The sequence below is a fragment of the Carcharodon carcharias genome, chromosome 32 (genome assembly GCF_017639515.1).
Source record: "Carcharodon carcharias isolate sCarCar2 chromosome 32, sCarCar2.pri, whole genome shotgun sequence".
Taxonomy (NCBI): Eukaryota; Metazoa; Chordata; class Chondrichthyes; order Lamniformes; family Lamnidae; genus Carcharodon; species Carcharodon carcharias.
The window spans coordinates 8,108,709-8,127,795 of NC_054498.1; the positions used below are offsets into that span (position 1 = coordinate 8,108,709).

The window sequence follows — 19,087 nt, forward strand, 5'->3', positions numbered from 1 at the left end:
CAAAGCAACAGCGCTTTCCCCCTGCCAAACCAATTCATATTTTACAATCTGAAGACAAAAGAAATATTAACCTCCACCACACACCAACACCACCCCCCCCCCCCCCCCCCCCCCCACCCCCCGTCCTCCTCCAAAGTCTCTCCTTAAACTCCAAAGGCTTATTTTAAGACTTGGGTAATGTCTGTCCGCTGTTCCAATGTAGACATCCACAAGAAGCGAACAATTGATTCCTGACCGATTTATGTAGATCAAAAGAACAGTCAGTCCAAGAATCTCCTCTCCTTCACGGACCCTTACCAATAACAAACGGTACTTTCCCAGAGTTAGAAAGTTTGCCAGACAGAGGACCTTTAACTTTGTGAACCGAAATCAAGGACGCCAGCAGGCTGCAAACTATGCCTTAAACCGTCTGAAAAATAAAAACTTTCAATGTATTGAAAAAAACCACACACACACATACACACACTGTTGGAGTTTGCAGGGAGTGGGTGGCACATTGCCGGCCGCTGAGTAGGAGCTGAGGGGACGGCTCCCTGGAGCAGCTTCTCCCGCCGACAGGATCCCCCCTCCCCTCCCCTCCCCTCACCTCACACAAGACTTGGCTGAAGAACTTCCCAAAAAAAAAATCTTCTTTTCCACACAACAACATTCAAAAACAAAAAGATTGTCACTTTCGTTAAGGAGAGAACAGATTCCAGCCTTACCTGGGAGGCTGGCGACAGGGTGGATGGCTGAAGGGCTTATTTCGGGCGGGTGGGACTTGGCTATATTATCAATCTCAGTGTTGTAAGGAGCTTGCCCGGCCGGCCGCTCTAAGCACTCCTCTGACTGAAAACACTGGCGCTCGCTCCCGGCGCCGGCGGCGCGCTCGCGCGCGGATACGGCGCCGCATGCGCGCAACCGGACCCCCACCCCCACCCCCACCCTGACCCTGGGGCACGCGCGCGCACGGCTCACCGTTGGGGTTTTTCCCCACCCCTTCCATCCAGCCCCTCCCCCTCCCCCTCATCAACCGTCCGCGCGTGACTCGGCAGACACTCAAATCGGGCGCCTCGAGGTAAAGTGTGGGAACGGTTATTCTTGGTTGGGGCGGGGGGGGGGGGGGGGGGTTGGGCAGGGTTGCCAACTCATGATAGCCTGGAGTTCCCAGGGATTGAAGGCCAATCTCCAGGACACTCCTCTGTGCAACCCTCGAGAAGACTCATCAGGCCATTAAAAAGAAGTTGCTTGTCTTTTGTCATTTTCTTTGAACATTTCTCTTTGTCAGATGTAAAAGTATGAAAAATGAGGGGAAAAAAAGGCTGTTTGGCTGACAGTCAGGCATCATCCAATTGGGTCATGAGGCCTTTTGCTTCCCAACTAGCCTGGGAAGGCAGTCTGTCACAAGGTTGGATCTGTTGGCCAACTAATGGCTGGAGGATGGGGGGCAAATCATGTGATGGAATCTCCAGGATTACATTTAATCATAATTAGCAACCCTAGGCATAATGGGGGGTGGGGAAAGATTAGGTTTGTAGAATGAGGCATAGGAACATAGGACTTAGGAAGGCCATTCAGCCCCTCAAATTTATTCCACCCATCAATAAGATCACGACTGATCTGATTGTGGTCTGAACTCCATCTTCCCCCATAACCCTTGGCTCCCTCGTATTTCAAAAATGTGTCTAACTCTGCTTTGAATAATTTCAATAAGCCAGCCTCCACTGCTTTCTAAGGTAGAAAATTCCCATACTAATGTCCCTTTGAGAGAAAAATTTCTCCTCATTGCTGTCATAAAAGGAAGACATCTTATTCTTAAATTGTGTCCCCTAGTTCTCATTCCCCCCACAAGTCGAAACATACCAGCCTGCCAATGTATCAAGTCTCCTCAATCCTCTCGTTGGGACCTGGAAAAATTTATTAATTTTGCTTCCAATCTCCACCCCTCCATCATTTTCACGTGGTCCATCTCTGACATTTCCCTTCCCTTCCTTGACCTCTCTGTCTCAATTTCTGGTGATAGACTGTCCACCAATATCCATTACAAGCCTACCGACTCCCACAGCTACCTCGACTGCAGCTCCTCACACCCCATTTCCTGTAAGGACTCCATCCCATTCTCTCAGTTCCTTCGCCTCCATCGCATCCGTTCTGATGATGCTACCTTCAAAAACAGTTCCTCTGACATATCCTCCTTCTTCCTTAACTGAGATTTTCCACCCACGGTAGTTGACAGGACCCTCAACCGTGTCTGGCCCATCTCCCGCGCATCCGCCCTCATGCCTTCTCCTCCCACCCAGAAACATGATAGGGTCCCCCTTGTCCTCACTTATCAGTCCACCAGCCTCCGCATTCAAAGGATCATCCTCCGCCATTTCTGCCAACTCCAGCATGATGCCACCACCAAACACATCTTCCCTTCACCGCCCTTATCGGCATTCCGTAGGGATCGTTCCCTTCGTGACACCCGGGTCCACTCCTCAACCCCCTCCCAAGCACCTCCCCATGCAAACGCAGAAGATGCAACACCTGCCCCTTCACTTCCTCTCTCCTCACTGTCCAAGGGCCCAAACACTCCTTTCAAGTGAAGCAGCATTTCACTTGCACTTCCCTCAACTTAGTCTACTGCATTCGTTGCTCCCAATGCAGTTTCCTCTATATTGGAGAGACCAAAGGCAGACTGAGTGACCGCTTTGCAGAACACCTTCAGTCTGTCAGCAAGCATTACCCAGACTTCCCTGTCGCTTGCCATTTCAACACTCCACCCTGCTCTCTTGCCCACATGTCTGTCCTTGGCTTGCTGCATTGTTCCAGTGAAGCTCAACACAAGCTGGAGGAACAGCACCTCATCTTCCGACTCGGCACTTTACAGCCTTCCGGACTGAACAATGAGTTCAACAATTTTAGATCTTGCACTCACTCCTCCTTCCCCCACCCCCTTTCCGTTTTTTCCCCCTCCTTTTTGTTTTTTCCAATAATTTATATAGATTTTTCTTTTCCCACCTATTTCCATTATTTTTAAATGTATTTCCATCCATCGTTTATCTATACCTTTTATGCCCTTTTAGTCTTATTTCACCCCACCCCCACTAGAGCTATCTGTACCTTGCTTGTCCTGCTCTCCACTCTTAATTAGCACATTCCTTTAGATAATATCACCACCTTCAACACCTTTGTTCTTTTGTCTGTGAAATCTTTTGGTTATCTCCTCCTATCACTGGCTGCTTGTCCCAACAACCCCGCCCCCTTCCTCCACTCACCCCCCCCCCCCTCCCAAAACCAGCTTATATCTCACCCCTTTCCTATTTTTACTAGTTCTGTTGAAGGGTCATGAGGACTCGAAACGTCAACTGTGCTCTTCTCCACCGATGTTGCCAGACCTGCTGAGTTTTTCCAGGTATTTCTGTTTCTGTTTTTGTTTTGGATTTCCAGCATCCGCAGTTTTTTTGTTTTTATCTCCTCAGAATCATATATGCTTCAATAAGATCAACTCTCATTCTGCTAAACTGCAATGGGAATAGGCACAACCTATTCAACCTTTCTTCATTAGAGAAGCCCTTCATCCCAGGAATGGATTGCATGAACCTATTCTGAACTGCTTCTAATGCAACTAATGAACTGCTTCTAATCTAATGCAATATCTTTTTTTCAAGTAAGGAGACCAAAACTATAATATTGGGAGTGAGAAAAACTGGTGGTGAACATTGCAACATAGGAAATAAGAGCATGAGAAGGCCATTTGGCACCTTGAACCTGATCCACCATTCAACTAGATCATGGCAGATCTTCTACCTCAACATTTTTTTGCATTATCCACATATCCCTTGATATCTTTAATATCCAGAAATATATTGATCCCTGTCTGAATATACTTAACAACTGAACCTCCACAGCCCTCTGTGGTAGAGAATTCCACAGAGTCACCACCCACTGAGTGAAGAAATTTCTCCTCATCTCAGTCTTAAATGGCTTACCTCCCATTCTGAGAATAAGAATGGCCTGTGGGGAATATTTGGAGGGGAATAATGGGGGTGGGAGACGATATAGGGGAAGGATGTGTTTGAAGAATGGGGATGGGAAGACTTGGAGTGGGAAAAGATGGTAGCAAAGAATGGGGTTTAGGGAATATTTGGAGGGATGGGCATGAGAGAAGATTTGGTGGATGGGGTAGAATGGGTACTGGGGGAAGAACTGGGATTGAGCGAAGAATGTGATTAGGGAAAATGGAAGTGAAGATTTGGGCAGAAGATTAGGGTGTTCATGGAGGTCAGTTGGGGAAAATTGGGGGTATAAGATTGCGGGTGGGGAAAGATTGGGGGTTGGGGAAAAATGGTGGGTGAGGAAGACTGCGGGATAAAGAATGGAGAGTGAAGGAAAATTGGGAGTGGGTTCACTCCCTTAATTGGGAGTGATTAAGAGGTAAAGAATGGGGATGCAGCAGATTGAGGATAAGTGAAAATTAGGGATGATGGAATATTGGGATGATTGGGTGTAAGAGTGAGTTGCATAAGTGAGTAAAAGAAAGAATGAGAGGGAGGTGAAGGGATGGAGTAGGAAAAATGGAAGGAAGAGGATAGGGGAAGGAGGAGGGGAGCAGCACAACTCCGAGCCTTCCCTGAAAAACCAAACGGTTGAATGCATTAAAACATAGTATCCTCACCCTTAGTGTGAAGTGTGAACTTGTATTGAGTCCACAGCACAGAAACAGGCAATTCAGCCTAAATGATTAATGCTGGTGTTTACACTCCGCAGAAGCTTTCTCCCACTCCTCTTCATCTAAGCCTATCAACAGAACCTATTTCTTTCTCACTTGTTTATCTAGCTTCCCCTTAAATACATCCGTAATATCTACCTTACCTATTCCTTGTGTTTCACATTCTTACTACTCTTTGATAAATAAGTTTCTCCTGACTTATTAAAAATCTGCAGGTGAAAAAAATAGACTTCTTGACTCAATTGGGAGTAGAAGAAAAAATATTTATTTTAAAAATTTGTTTTCCCCAAATATTATGTTATATAAATAGTAATAGGTTTTAGGTGTATAGCAATGCAAAAGTGACTGTATAACTTACTGCATTACAATCCCTAGTTCTGAGAGTCTCTCCACAGGGCCAGTTTGCAAGGAATATACAGTATAACTCCAGCATAATTAATGCCTGATTCCAGGTTTGTAAAAATAGCTATGTCTTTCCTTACATTCAGTCTTTTCCACTTGAATTGGTGGCATACTTTTGAGGCAAAACAAAATGGAAACCCATTGGAATTAACAGCAGTTTTTTTTTTCCCCAGACATATAGCTGTTCAATTATTTTCACACCCCAAAAATCTGACCATTGATAAATATACTTGAGTCTGCACACATAAATATGTCTATCCCCCAATCTAGTTGGCCCTGTAAACCTAAGAGAGGGGTTAAAGAAGAACGGTGCAATCAATCATGTCAGCGACGGAGGAGAATACATGGGAACATAGGACTTAGGAGCAGCCCCACGAGCCTGCTTGCCACTCAATAGGATCATGGCTGATTTGGTTGTGTCTCAACTCCACTTTACCATCTGTCCCCATAACCCTTGACACATGTTCATAGACAGAGAGAATGTCGATGATGATTTTGGTTTGGGCAGTTCTGGTGCATCAGATTAGAGAGATTCATAAAGGGATTAACAGGGGAATTCATTGTGGAATTACAAGTCTTTCTTTAACTGTTGAATCGCTAGGTAAGATTCATCATACAAAAGATGGCAATTGGAATGAGAGGAACACTTCATGTGGAACCATGCCTCAACATGCTTTCAGGATAGGAATGAAAAGAAAGGTACTTTCTGGATAATAACTTGTGAATATGAGCAAACAAATGAATATCACATATATACAATTATATTAGAAAAACAAAGACCTACAATGGAACTACCCACCAATGCGCAATGCATAAATTTAATTGCTGAGTCCACACTGCGTCACAGGCCTCTGAATGTATAAGATATGAATTAGACAAAAAAATGATCAACTTTGAAAGATATGAGAGAAAAATTACTGTTTTATGTATTGGATACTTTTGGCATATATTTGAAACAAAGCAGAATATGAACAGTTTATTATGACCACTCGTTCTAGAAGTTACTTCTTATTACATTTTTCTTCAAGAAAGGAGATGGATTAAATCAAGACACACATAAAGCAGTTTATGGGGTGGGGGTGGGGGAGAACAACCAAATTACCATCACATCATCATTTACATTCTGATTACATGTCTGGCTTGTTTAGTGAATCCAATCACTAAATAACAAGAGTTCCCTGGTGAGCAGCACAGAAATGCAAATCTTTCACTGGCATGCACGTTTTAGATGTATATATACCATACATAATTAACACATTGATGTATGTTGTAACCTTTAATTTTAGTCTACTGATGGTTTTGCAGCAAACAACTCTGGAAAAAAAGCAGTGGCAGAATATTTTTGTTGCATTATTGATCAGTCAATTACAGCTCACCAAGTTATGTATGTCCAGTTAGGTGAGATAAAGGGCCACCTATATCAACATTACTCCGGCAATTGTCAGCATCTGCATTTTAGGAAAGGAAAAGAATGTGTCCACCCAACAAATCCATAGTATCAAATAGATCAGTGCCAATAAGATCACATTTTTGTCACAATTAAGGAATTGCATGGGGTGAGAGGAGCTCATTTTGAAGCATGCAAATCAGCTACAAAAATACAATTTTTTAGTTTTAAAGTTTATAATTGCAGCTGAAACATTCACTACAATTTATATTCAGAAATTAATTTATACGTTACTTTTGACTTCAGAGAATCCCAAATGTTGCAAAGCTAATCAATTACTTTTGAGTGGTCAGAGTTGTGAAGTAGGGAAGCACAGCAGCCCATTTTTACACATTCAATTTGAAACTTCTGTAGTTTCATACTGGCCAGCAAGGGAAAAGGCAGAGAGAAAGATTGACAAAGTATTTCAAGCATTCTAGCAAAAAAGGATGCACTTGACAGACACATTGTAATTCTACAAAAATCAGAATTAAAGGAAGGAGTTATATAACATTGAAGAGTTTTCTGGTAGTCATTACTTGAAGAAATTTTCTGTATGGGAGGAGAAATTATTCATTTCATTAATGTTCTGATATTGTCATTTCGGAAGTTAATATTAATAGGGGCTACTGGATAAAAGAAATGTGCACATACATAGTCCCCTCCATTGATGGGTCCACTGTCTACCACAGACCAAGACGGTCCTAGGTTTGATCACCAGTCCAATGAGGTATCTGGTCTCAGCAGGTATATCGGTAGAATGAAACCAACCATTTTGTACCATTAACCAGTGAGCCCTGTGGTCAATTAACCAATATTCATTGGTCATGAAGAGGTGCCATTTGAACAATGTATCAGGTCCATTAAATCCATCAAAGAGCACTACAGGGTCAACATCAATGGGTCAGTGAAAGAGGTCTACAAAAGCATCTTTAGGTACTTGAATTCCAAATGCTCTTTCCCTTCATGTAAGGGTGCATCGAGCACCTTCCAAATGAACAACCAAAATTTTGTAGATGCAACATCAATAAACTATAAAAAAATAATTTACGTAGCATCCTTCATAGCCTTGGGGCAGAATCATGCATTATCCTTTGCAGCATGCAATTTTCAACAAGGGTCACTGGGTAACAATCAGGAATAGGAGCTCCGGCTAATTTTCTCCCTGCATTGCAATGAGGCATCGAGGCTCTCACCGCTGCCTCAGCTTAATACAGATCTCAAATCAACCTGCTGTATACTGTTCAGTTTCACACACCCAGCTAATAATCCATAGTGGAAGTCCATTGTTGCAAACAAAAGAGCAGCAAGTCATTTTCACCTACCCATGGCCAATAAATATTTAAATTAAAAAAAATAAAATGTTAAAGTATATTAAAAGTGAAATGGTGGGAAAAAAGGAGTATAAATCACACTCTTTGAAATACCCCTGGGCTATCATGTCATCCTCGAACAGGTCGCACAATCAAAATGGGATGGAGGCAAACAGTCAGGGAGTTAGAATTCAGCTAAAAGCAAAAAACTGCAGATGCTGGAAATCCAAAACAAAAATAAAAATACCTGGAAAAACTCAGCAGGTCTGACAGCATCTGCGGAGAGGAACACAGTTAACGTTTCGAGTCCGTATGACTTCAACAGAATTAAAGAAAAATAGAAGAGAGGTGAAATATAAACTGGTTTGGGAGGTGGGGGGACAGGTAGAGCTGGATAGAGGGCCAGTGATAGGTGCCAAAAGATGTCATAGACAAAAGGACAAAGAGGTGTTGACATTAGCTAAGAAATGTGTTAATAGGTGACATTAAGGGTAGAAAGCAGGACGAGCAAGATACAGACAGCCCTAGTGGGGGAGGGGTGGGGTGGGGGAGAGGGATCGAAGTAGGCTAAAAGGTGGGTATAAAACAATGGATGGAAATACATTTAAAAATAATGGAAATAGGTGGGAAAAGAAAAATCTATATAAATTATTGGAAAAAAGGGGGGATCGGAAAGGGGGTGGGGATGGAGGAGAGAGTTCATGATCTAAAGTTGTTGAACTCAATGTTAAGTCTGAAAGGCTGTAAAGTGCCTAGTTGGAAGATGAGGTGCTGTTCCTCCAGTTTGCGTTGAGCTTCACTGGAACATTGCAGCAGGCCAAGGACGGACATGTGGGCATGAGAGCAGGGTGGTGTGTTGAAATGGCAAGCGACAGGGAGGTCTGGGTAATGCTATTTGTACCACAGCAATGCTATTTGTACCACAGCAATGCAAATGCCTCTTTTGGCTGCAGTAAAGCATTTTTAAGAAAGCAATGGACTAATTATATTACCCTTAATAATGCGGGAAAATATTTGAAAAAGGACATATTGAACAGAAGGGTGGAATACTTTTTTCTATTATTAAAATACATTTTCCAAAATATTTAACGCATATATTTATGTATAAGTCAATTAAAAAGCCTAGCTCTGACTCCAAGGTCGCCCTCCCGCGCCCGATGCAGGCCTCGCGGTGTATCATGGGGTAGTAGTTTTTGACTGACTTCTCAAGGCTTTGAAACCCCGGGTCAAAATTTGCAGGGGACTACAACCCCCGGCAGGCTTAGCGACGGGCAGGAGTTGGGGGGGAAGAGAGGGAAACAACCGCTCGCACGAAAGAATCCGGCGGCACTTTGGGACCGCGGCCTCTTTTCTATTGAATTTCCCTTCTTCGGCTCGAATGTAAAACGATCAACCGAGACATAAGCGGACGAAAAATATTGTTTTAAAAGCGGTTTTTAACGCTGAAGGTAGTTCCGGTCCCCCGCGTTGCCATGGCGCGGAGCGGTTGATCCGCCGTGGGTCTTGGTGAAGCGGTGCTGGAGGGATTGACGCCATTTTGTTCATTTGTGGAACCCCCCCTATAAGGAGCAGAGTGCAGCCAATAGTTGGAGCCCGGTTCTGTACCAGGTCAGTGCGAGGAAGCAAAGGGGAATGGGCTACTATGCAATGTCCTTGCTGACTTGTATTAGATTATCAATCGCAATTGTGTTTTTTCTTCCAAAAAAAAAAGCCACCTCCACTTAAGAGTATAACAAAAGAGGCAGTTTTTTTTAAAAAAGTAAACATGAGTGGTAAGCCAGACCTCAATCTTATGTAGGTGAGAGACAATTGGATTTTCCACCAGGAATATTGCACCCAGCAACTCCTTGATCTGTAGATTGATAAAATAAATAAGCGCGGGGTTAACAGAGCCAAGTCTCATTAGTTTGGGCGTATGAAGCAACAAACTTGGGGTCAAAAAGTGCACAGTTGTCAAATTTTATGCCTCAAAAAATTCATCAGTGTAGATTGTCCTCAATACGAGTTATGCTTTGACTGCAAATTTTGTTACGTTATACCCCAACTTGGCTCTGCTGGCCCCACATTTTTTTCATCAGTATACAAGAGTGGCTGGTACCTGGTACTGGTTATTTCCTGGTGGAAGTCCAACCTGTCTCACTTGTATAAGATTAAGATCAGGCCTGCCACTGATGGTATCACCCCCTTCCCTGCATCTTCCTCCTCCTCCTGTCCAATTACTGGTGTGGCAGTCTGGAAATGTTGCCCTGTTGCATGCAGTTTGACATATTGGAAGCCTACTTTTGTATCGCTGCTTTCGTCTAATTGGAGTTGCACTCTATAGTGTGATTCCTGTCCTGTGCTGGATTTAGAGATAGCTAAATGTAGATGGGCATTGTGCCCAGCTCTGCAGCAAACATACATGCTATTGGCTGAGTAAGAAATGGCACCATTTCTGCTAAAATGGCAGCACTTTTGGCTGAACCATTGTTGCCTAGTATGTTAGCCAGATATGGCTAATTGCATTTTTTGATTATTAAATTAAAATTGCATAACGGATATTGTCAGTGGGCATGTGACCTCATAGCTTGTATTCACAGTGGAGTATGCGTGTACACTTTAACCTCGTGTGTCTATTAGCAAAATGGTAAGAGGCAAAGCAGAATGTGCAAGTGTTTGATTGTTGTGAATACTTCCTTGGTTACTAAATGGTGGTGGATGTTAAGTAACATATGAAGTAGATTTACTTGTATTGTGTGAGTGAATGCAAGATGTTTCCCATGAAAACTAAAAGGTTATATGATGGTGTAAAAAAAAATGAAAGGTTTAGACAGGTTGACCCAGTAAATACTTTGTCATGTACAGAATTTAGGCGCAGATAGTTGTTTTCAAAATTCAGGGTAACAAAGAAGATAGGAAATTCAACAAGATTTTTTTTTAATTAAAAGGTTGATTAGTATGTGCAGAGGGAAGAAACCTCACTGGGTTTTAAGAAGGAATGAGTGATTCTTGTCAACAAATGAGATTCAGGGTTCTTAGAAACTAGATGGAGCAGAACTCTTCTGCTTGAGAATTGATGGTTATCCCCCACTGTCAACATCCTGGGGGTTACCATTGACCAGAAACTGCACTGGACTAGCCATATATATACTGGCTATAAGAGCAAGTCAGAGGCTGGGTGAGTAACTTGCCTCCTGACTCCCCAAAGCCTGTCCACCATCTACAAGGCACAAGTCAGGAGTGTGACGGAATATTCTCCACTTCCCTGGAGGAGTGCAGCTCCGACGACAACACTCAAGAAGCTTGATACTATCCAGGACAAAGCAGCCCACCTGATTGACACTCCTTTCACAAATATTCATTCCCTCCACCACCGACAAACAGTGGCAGCAGCATGTACCATCTACAAGATGCACTGCAGAAACGCACCAAGGCTCCTTGAGGCAGCACCTTTGAAACCCATGACCACTACCATGTAGAAGGACAAGGGCAATAGGTATAAAATACCTGGAAAATCTCAGCAGGTCAGGCAGCATCTGCGGAGAGGAACACAGTTAACGTTTCGAGTCCGTATGACTCTTTAACAGAAGGGCAGCAGATACATGGGAACACCACCACCTGGAAGTTCCCTTCAAAGTCACTCACTATCCCGTCTTGGAAATAGATCGCCGTTCCTTCACTATCGTTGGGCCAAAATCCTGGAACATCCTCCCTAACAGCACTGTGGGTGTACCTACCCTACATGGACTGCAGCGGTTTAAGAAGGCAGCTCACCACCACCTTCTCAAGGGCAACTAGGGATGGGCAATAAATGCTGGCCCAGCCAGTGATGGCCACATCCCATTAATGAATTGTAAAAATTGTAAAATTACCTCCCATACCATTGCTGCCCAATAAAAGGTGAATTAAAAAATTACCTTAGAGTTGCTGTCAACTTAATTTTTAATGAGCCGGATGCTTTTAGAATAATTCATTATTTTGAACTGCCATCAAAAGCTTTTGCTTTAATCTGAAGACTGCATAGGTGCATTGTGTGAGCCATACAGACTAAATTCAATCACTTTTCTGAGCTGGGTTAACCAATTCTGGTCATTGAGGGGAGTTGTGTGGAAAAGATGGAATGACCTTGACAAACTGGACAGATCATGATTTTTCAATCAAAATCCCTGTGCAATGTAAGTACATCAGGTGCTTGTTAGGTAAGCACATGATTCGGCTTTGATGTGACACTTGCTTTGTTTAATAGTGCTGGCAGCACTTGCTGCCAATGACAATGGGCGACTTGGCCAAGGGACTGGAAATCTGCTGGTGTTTATGACACTGGGCCCCCAACATAAGATAATAGGCATGGGAGAAAAGGAAGAAATCTAGAAATTTTTTCTGTCAATGGTCGTGAGTCTTTGCAACTCTCTTCCTCCAAAAGGCAGTGGAAGCAGAGTCTTCGAATATTTTTAAAGGCAGAGCTGGATAGATTCTTGCTAAGCAAGGGGGTGAAAGGTTATCGGGCGTAGGTAGGAATGTGAATTGAGATTACAATCAGATCAGCATCTTATTGAATGGCTGTTTATATGTGTCAGAAATTTTTTTTATTTATATAGCACCTTTCACAACATCAGGACATCTCAAAGTGCTTTACTGACAATGAAGTACTTTTGAAGTGTGTCACTGTTGTAATGTAGGAGACCTGGCAGCCAATTTGTGCACATTAAGCTCTCAAGTAGGAATGCGATGATGACCAGATAGTCTGTGTTTTTGTGTTAAAAGCAGAAAATTCTGGAAAAACTCAACAGGTCTGGCAGCATCTATGGAGAGAAAAACAAAGTTAATGTTTCGAGTCCAATATGACTCTTCTTTGAAGAGTATTTTCTGTTTTTATTTCAGATTTCCAACATCTGCAGTATTTTGTGTTTATTTGTGATGTTGATTGAGGGTTAAATATCTGGGAGAACTCCCCTTCTAACCTTCATAATAGTGCCATGGATCTTTTACATCCACCTTTAAGGTCTTGGCTTAATGACCCATCTAAAAGATGGCACCCTTGACCAATGCAGCACCCCCTCAGTGTTGCACTGGAGTGTCAGCCTTGAATTTTGTGCTCAAATTTCTAGAATTGGTCTTGAACCCACAATCTTAATACTCAGTGGCTAGAGAGCTACCCACTGATCCACAGTGTCAGTAACATCTTTGCAAATAATAGCTTGTATTTGTGTTACTGGTGTGATAAAGTCTGTATCTTCCTTATAGGGCAACAAGAAAAATATGTGTCCCTTCCCCTTGTTTAGATAATAACTTAGAGAATTCCTGAGACTGCAGATTACATTGCTGAAAACAAAAGAGGAAAGAATAAAGCTGGATTGACAGATCAAGACTGCATTGGTTTCTGGATCTTACTGCATACTATGTTGCTTCACTGACATTTCCACTGCATCACAGTAAAACCACAGATTTCATTGTCTGAGTATACTATTACGGTTTAAAATTTTTCTTCATTGTTCTTTACAATTGCTGAGAACTTGATTTTTGCACCCCCATTGAAATTGCAGTGCTGCTTTTATGTGCTGCGTTGTAACATAAAATTAGACTGTCTAAAGTGCTTCCAGAAGGCAAGATCAACACCTATCCTGTTGCTTTAATTTCCTGCATCTCAGAGTAAAACGCTGGCAATGATAGAAGTTGCCACTGCCACCGCTTCTGCCATTTTATTTTGTCCGAAATTGAAATTCTCTAGGGGACAGTGTTCTGAAGTTGCGGGGTTCTTTTGGATGCATTACTACAGAATTGCAGGAATGCATGCCATGCGTGACCTTGGAGGTCTTGCTACCCATGGCATGAGGTCTCAAAACAATGAGTGCATAAGAAAAAAGGTAGGGTTTTCACAGCAAATAAAATGAAGCAAATGCGAGGTGAGAAAAAACTTTTTCACACGGGGAGTTAGGGTTTGGAATGCACTGCCTGGCAGTGTGGTGGAGGCAGGTTTGATCGAGGCATTCAAGAGGGCATTGGATGATTATTTAAACAGAAACAATGTGCAGGGTTACAGGGAAAAGGCAGGAGATTGGCACAAAGTTAAAATGTTCAGAGAGTTGGCGCAGACGAGAAGGACTGAATGGCCTCCTTCTGCACCGTAACAATTCTGTGATTCTGTAATTTCAAAATGTGTTCAAATCTGATGCAACTTACCCAATTAATTTGCAGATTCAACAGTCTATTGATTGTTATGTACAGTTGGTTGCACATTGAGGTTCCATTAAAAAAAAGTCCAGCATTTTGGCTGCCTGCCAGTTCATTGTCTTGTTGAATGAACAGCAGCTCTGTCAGATCACATTTCTGAATAATGAGTGTGAGTTGCCCAGCTAACAAAGTAGAGACCAATACCACATTCCATTTTATTTGAAGGATAGTATTGAATGAAGTCTTCTTTCAAAAACTATTTGTGGTCCATTGAACTTTCTTGCACCTCTTTCACTGAATCTTGAATGGTCAAGGATACAGTTCCAAACCTAGACAGTGTGGGATCCGCAGTGGCTCAGCCAGTGAAAACAGTAAATAGCTGAGCCATGCAAATCAGGAAGATCCTAGGATTAACCCCCTGTCTGTGCTGAATTACTTGATCACAGCTGCAAAAGCTATAGGTGTGCAACAATTGGTCACAGCACATCTATCTCGAAGGTCACATTTTTGGTCACTAACCAGTGACATTTGCTGGAAATTCACTTGTGGAACTTAGGTAAGAACTAGATGATGCCCTCTGGTCGGCTAACCCACAAACATCTGTCTTGCCTTACAAGTGAAAAATGGTACACTTAAATATGAGAAGTGCCTTTACTGCTGTGTCAGCTTGAGCCAGCTACTTTGACGTACCCCATTGTTACTGTGGCTGTGATGAGGGAACAGATCATGGACTGTCATCCTTGGGAGGTGCCCTTATCCAATAGATGATCAGAAACTTCAAAAGTTTTCAATATAAGTTTTCTAATTTAATTATTTGCTCATCATCTCCTTTGACACCACTGCACTAACTCACCGCCTTTTAGCTTGACTTTTGTGATATTTTCTGTCCGTCCTGTTTCCTCCAGCAGCCTGTTTGAAGTGAGGATCTCGAACAGCACCTATTCCTGTCTCTTTCTGAAATTGGTGTTTCTTCTCATGTGTAGGAACAGAAGTATATGCAGCACCCTGTTTGCCCATATCAAACTTGAAGTAAAGGCGTTGAAAAGAACAGTAAATAAGAGGTGGGGCATTTGGAGCATCTGATGTGTGGGATGGGGGGCAAAGTGTTGTGTTAACTTTAAAGCTAAAGGCTGAGTTGTCCAGAGCAATGACAAAAGTGGAAGATCTGCAGCCTTAGATTTAATGAAAAAACAAGTGGAGGAAAATAAGAAGACTCATGTTGAAAGAAACAAAATAGTCACTCATGAGTTAAAAGAAAACCTCAATGTAACCAGAAATATTCCAGAGATAGATTTGGAAACTTCTCTGCATTTTTTCCGCAAAGTTTATTATCACTAAGTGATTGTCCGATATAGTGGAGGAATTGTAAAATGCCCAGAAAACAATTACCATGTAAGAGTGTTCAGGTACAGCTTTACACTTTATTCCAACGAGCTGCTAATTACTATTGGACAGTTCAGCCAGCACAGTTTCACCATAGCCACACTGAGTATGATTTTCTGATGAACAATTTTACCAGACTATAGATGGTGCACATTTGAGTCTGCTCTGTTTTTAAAAGTAAAACCGAAAAACCCTTTGAGCACTAAAGTCAAAAATTTAAATGGATTACAGAATAATGGATAGCTGGTTGTGGCTACAAAGCAGAATCTTGGACAAAGTGTCCGACATATTAAACTGACATGAACCATAAAATAAGACTGCAAGTCCATCAGTTTTCTTTGTTTATCTCTGAAGGGGCTCACTGTTTAATGGTTGCCAGCAATGATCCAGTACCTCATCCATTCTTCATGTGAGAGCTTAGAAGGCAAATGTCAGCACGCTATTTAATCATGAGGGTAACACAAAGCCTAGAAGATTGTCATGTTTTCACCTTTTATCCACCCACATGAACACTCTGCAGTTTTGTACTATTACAGAAAGGAACAGGAGCAGTTGTGTGAGTGTTGGCTCGGTAGCAGTAGTGTTGCCACAGCCAGAAATTTGTGGGTTCAAACCCCACTCCAGGACTTGAGTACATAATCTAGGCAGACACTTCACTGCAGTATTGGTAGAATACAGACTTTTTGCCTTTTGGATCAGGCTTTAAAATGAGGACCCTTTGCCCTGGCAGGTGGGCGTAAACCTCCTACAGTCAGTTTAACATCAGTTGTGGGGACATTACTGGAATCTGTCATCAGGAGCAGAATAAATGAGCACTTGGTATGAGCTGATCAGACAGAATGGATTTGTGAAGGAAAGGTCATGCCTGACAAATCTATTTGAATATTTGAGGCGGTCAATGGCTGGTGGATGGGAGACGGTGTGGGGTTCTGCTTTTGATATTGTCTAGGCGGACTTGCAAAAAAAAGTATTTGATATGGTTCCGTACAAGAGGTTATCCCTCAAAGAATACCACCAAAACAGAACACCTGGTCATTCATCTCTTTGCTGATTATGGCACCTCGCTGTATGTATTTTAGCCGTGGCATTTGGCTAAACAACAGTGACTACACTTCAGAAGTAATTTATTGACAGCAAATACTTTGGGATATGAAAGGCACTATATAAACATAAACTTGTTGCTCTACTCTCTCCATTTCCCTATTAAAATGGCACAGAGGTCAATTGTATCCTTCCCCCTTCTGCCTGAAATCTAGGAAATTGGCCCGGAGGGGGATGAAAACAAGGAAAGAGGAGGCAGCGAGTCACTCTGGCACTTGTTTATTCCTGATTCTTTTTTTAAAGAAGTGTATCAAACATAATTTATAAATAATATTTGTAACTAAATGTTTTCTGGTCACCAGAGTTGGAATAATTCTATCCTAACCTACTAAATCTGCTTTTTCTACACGGTGCTTGATTATAGTTTCTGGTGACTTCAAGTAACACTGAGTAGCCAATTCAATTCCATTAGTTTCCCGTTGGGTGGGTTAGATAAACATCACTGCTCTAATACTAAACCCCAGTCTTTAGAATGCTCACATTGGGCTATGATTCGCTTAAAATATGTAAGTGCAAGTTCCTCAAAAATAACATTATTCAGTAAACTAATAGTACAGTAAATTATTAATATTTCATCAGATCTCAGTATTCCTGAAGGAGAAATAGTTCTTGTTCTGCTTTGCTAATGTGTTGTGTGATTGATGGGCAGCCTTATTCTTGAATACTGTTCAATGTGAATTGAAAGTGTAATTAGGCTTCTCTGCCAGAAAGTAGCAAAAAGCTTCAGTTTACTCATTCTTTTTTAACCAATTTTCTATCTCCTTCCTCTTGCAAAGCTGCTGAACCATACGGCATCAGTCTCCCTTTGGCATCTAATCCAAGATTCTGATCACTCTCCACTAATGCCTACTTGAAGTGCAGGATTTTGGCATCAAGTAAGGGCAGGGTTTGGCTTGGCTCGTGTATCCATTGCAGACAAATAGCCCACTGGCAGTCATTGTCTTGGATCATCCATGAATAGTGGCTGCCTTCATCACTTAAGAGTAACATTATGTTAAATAATTATAGAATAAACTTGTCAGTGTACTACAGCTTTTGCTACTTCCAAGTGGATAACTTAAAAAAGAATCTAATATTGGATCTGTTAAAATATGGCAATCTTAAACTGAAAAGCTTCCATCCTCCCTCCCTTGACTCACTCACTGTTCACTCTATGAAGGTCCATGACCTGCAGTGATCTGGTGATCTCACCTAGGATGCAGCTGTAATTGACTTCTGCACCTCTGAGTCAAGCCTGAGGGAGAACTCCATTTGTCCCTGTACTTCTGGCTAATCAATATGGTCATTGCTAGAAAGCCCCCCCTTGTCGATTAGACAAGATCAAGCTTGGTTATAATCTTTAGAATGATCGCCCTAAACTGAGTTGGTGTATTTGGTGACCGTTTTGGTGCCTTTGAAGATGGCATGTTTGGCCAGTTCCCCGTCAGCATGAGGCGGGCGGCGCCCTGGATCTCCCTGGCCGAGATGGTATGGCGCTTGTTAAGTGAGGTGCAAAGCCTCAGAGGCAATGCGCTCGAAAATATCGACAGCAAAGGAATTCATAACACTCATGACACACACAATTCATTCACTGCCTTGGACAAAATCCTGGTGGAAGGATGGACCTGGGTCAGCACCCTGTACACGTAAGTAGAATTCCTCTGCTTCTTGGGCGGCTTCTTGGTGACTTTAGTGAGCAACAGCATCAATGCCTTGTGGGACGCATTGTCCTTAGCCACAGCCATCTACCTCAGGCATTCCACTCGACTTGGACCAACTCAAGTCAGTTCATCAAGCTTGGTTATGATGAAGCTTCACAGTTGCTTGGACATTCAGCATGGAAGACTGATCACTTGGGTGAGATAATGGGAGTGGCTGGCACAATACGGAGCAGTATCCAAGGAAGAGTCATGACTGAGTAAAAGTATACTAAACTGTATTCGCTGCTCACAATGCAGTCTCCTGTACACTGGGGAGACCAAACACAGACTGGGTGACTCTTTTCTCTGTTCAGTTCACAAGTATGATCCTGAGTTTCCGGTGCTCTGCCATTTTAGTGTTCCACCTTGTTCTCACGCTGACATTTCTATCCTCAACTTAGCGCAGTGCTCCAGGGAAGGTCAATGTAAGCTCAAGGAACAGTACCTCATCTTTACACTTAACAGCTTTCTGGAATCAGCATTGAGTTCAACAATTTCAAACTGTAATGTCTGCTCCCCATTTGTTTCCTTTTCTTTGCATATGTCATTCTTGATCTTGTTTTTCTTGGTTTTGCTTTCGGATGGCAGCTGTTCATTATTGTGCCACTCATATCCCCATCTGGATCCATCTTTTGTTTCTTTACTTGACCCATTACTATTCCCTTTGGCTCTGCCTGCCCTAGCAACTCTTGTCATTTAATGTCCACTGTTCTATGACAGACCTTCCCTTTCGTTCTCTTTCCACCTCAAGCTTCTACCTCCGTCCCAAAATGCACAAGCAGGACTGTGTTGTTAGATCCATTATTTCAGCCTGCCCCGCCCCACTGAATTTATTTCGCCCTATCTTGACTCTATTTTCTCCCCTTGTCTTCTCTGCCCACCTCCATCCATGAGTCTTCTGATGCCCTACATAATTTTAACAGATTCCAGTACGTTAACT

General features: G+C 42.5%; 2 protein-coding genes across 9 annotated transcripts in view; one reads left to right on the forward strand and one right to left on the reverse strand.

The window, feature by feature from the left end:
• Positions 1–848, reverse strand: part of peak1 (pseudopodium-enriched atypical kinase 1) — a 205,507-nt gene extending 204,659 nt beyond the window's left edge. For 2 of the 3 annotated variants that reach the window (XM_041178382.1, XM_041178384.1), the window contains exon 1: positions 705–848. The gene's annotated coding sequence lies outside the window, so the exon portion shown is untranslated. The remainder of the gene's footprint in view (positions 1–704) is intronic. The other variant, XM_041178383.1, reaches the window with a different exon arrangement.
• A 4,872-nt stretch (positions 849–5,720) lies between these two features.
• Positions 5,721–19,087, forward strand: part of hmg20a (high mobility group 20A) — a 46,859-nt gene continuing 33,492 nt past the window's right edge. For 2 of the 6 annotated variants that reach the window (XM_041178388.1, XM_041178387.1), the window contains exon 1: positions 9,124–9,442. The gene's annotated coding sequence lies outside the window, so the exon portion shown is untranslated. Of the gene's footprint in view, positions 5,795–9,123; positions 9,443–19,087 lie in introns of those variants that run through there. The other 4 variants (XM_041178386.1, XM_041178385.1, XM_041178390.1 and 1 more) reach the window with 4 other exon arrangements.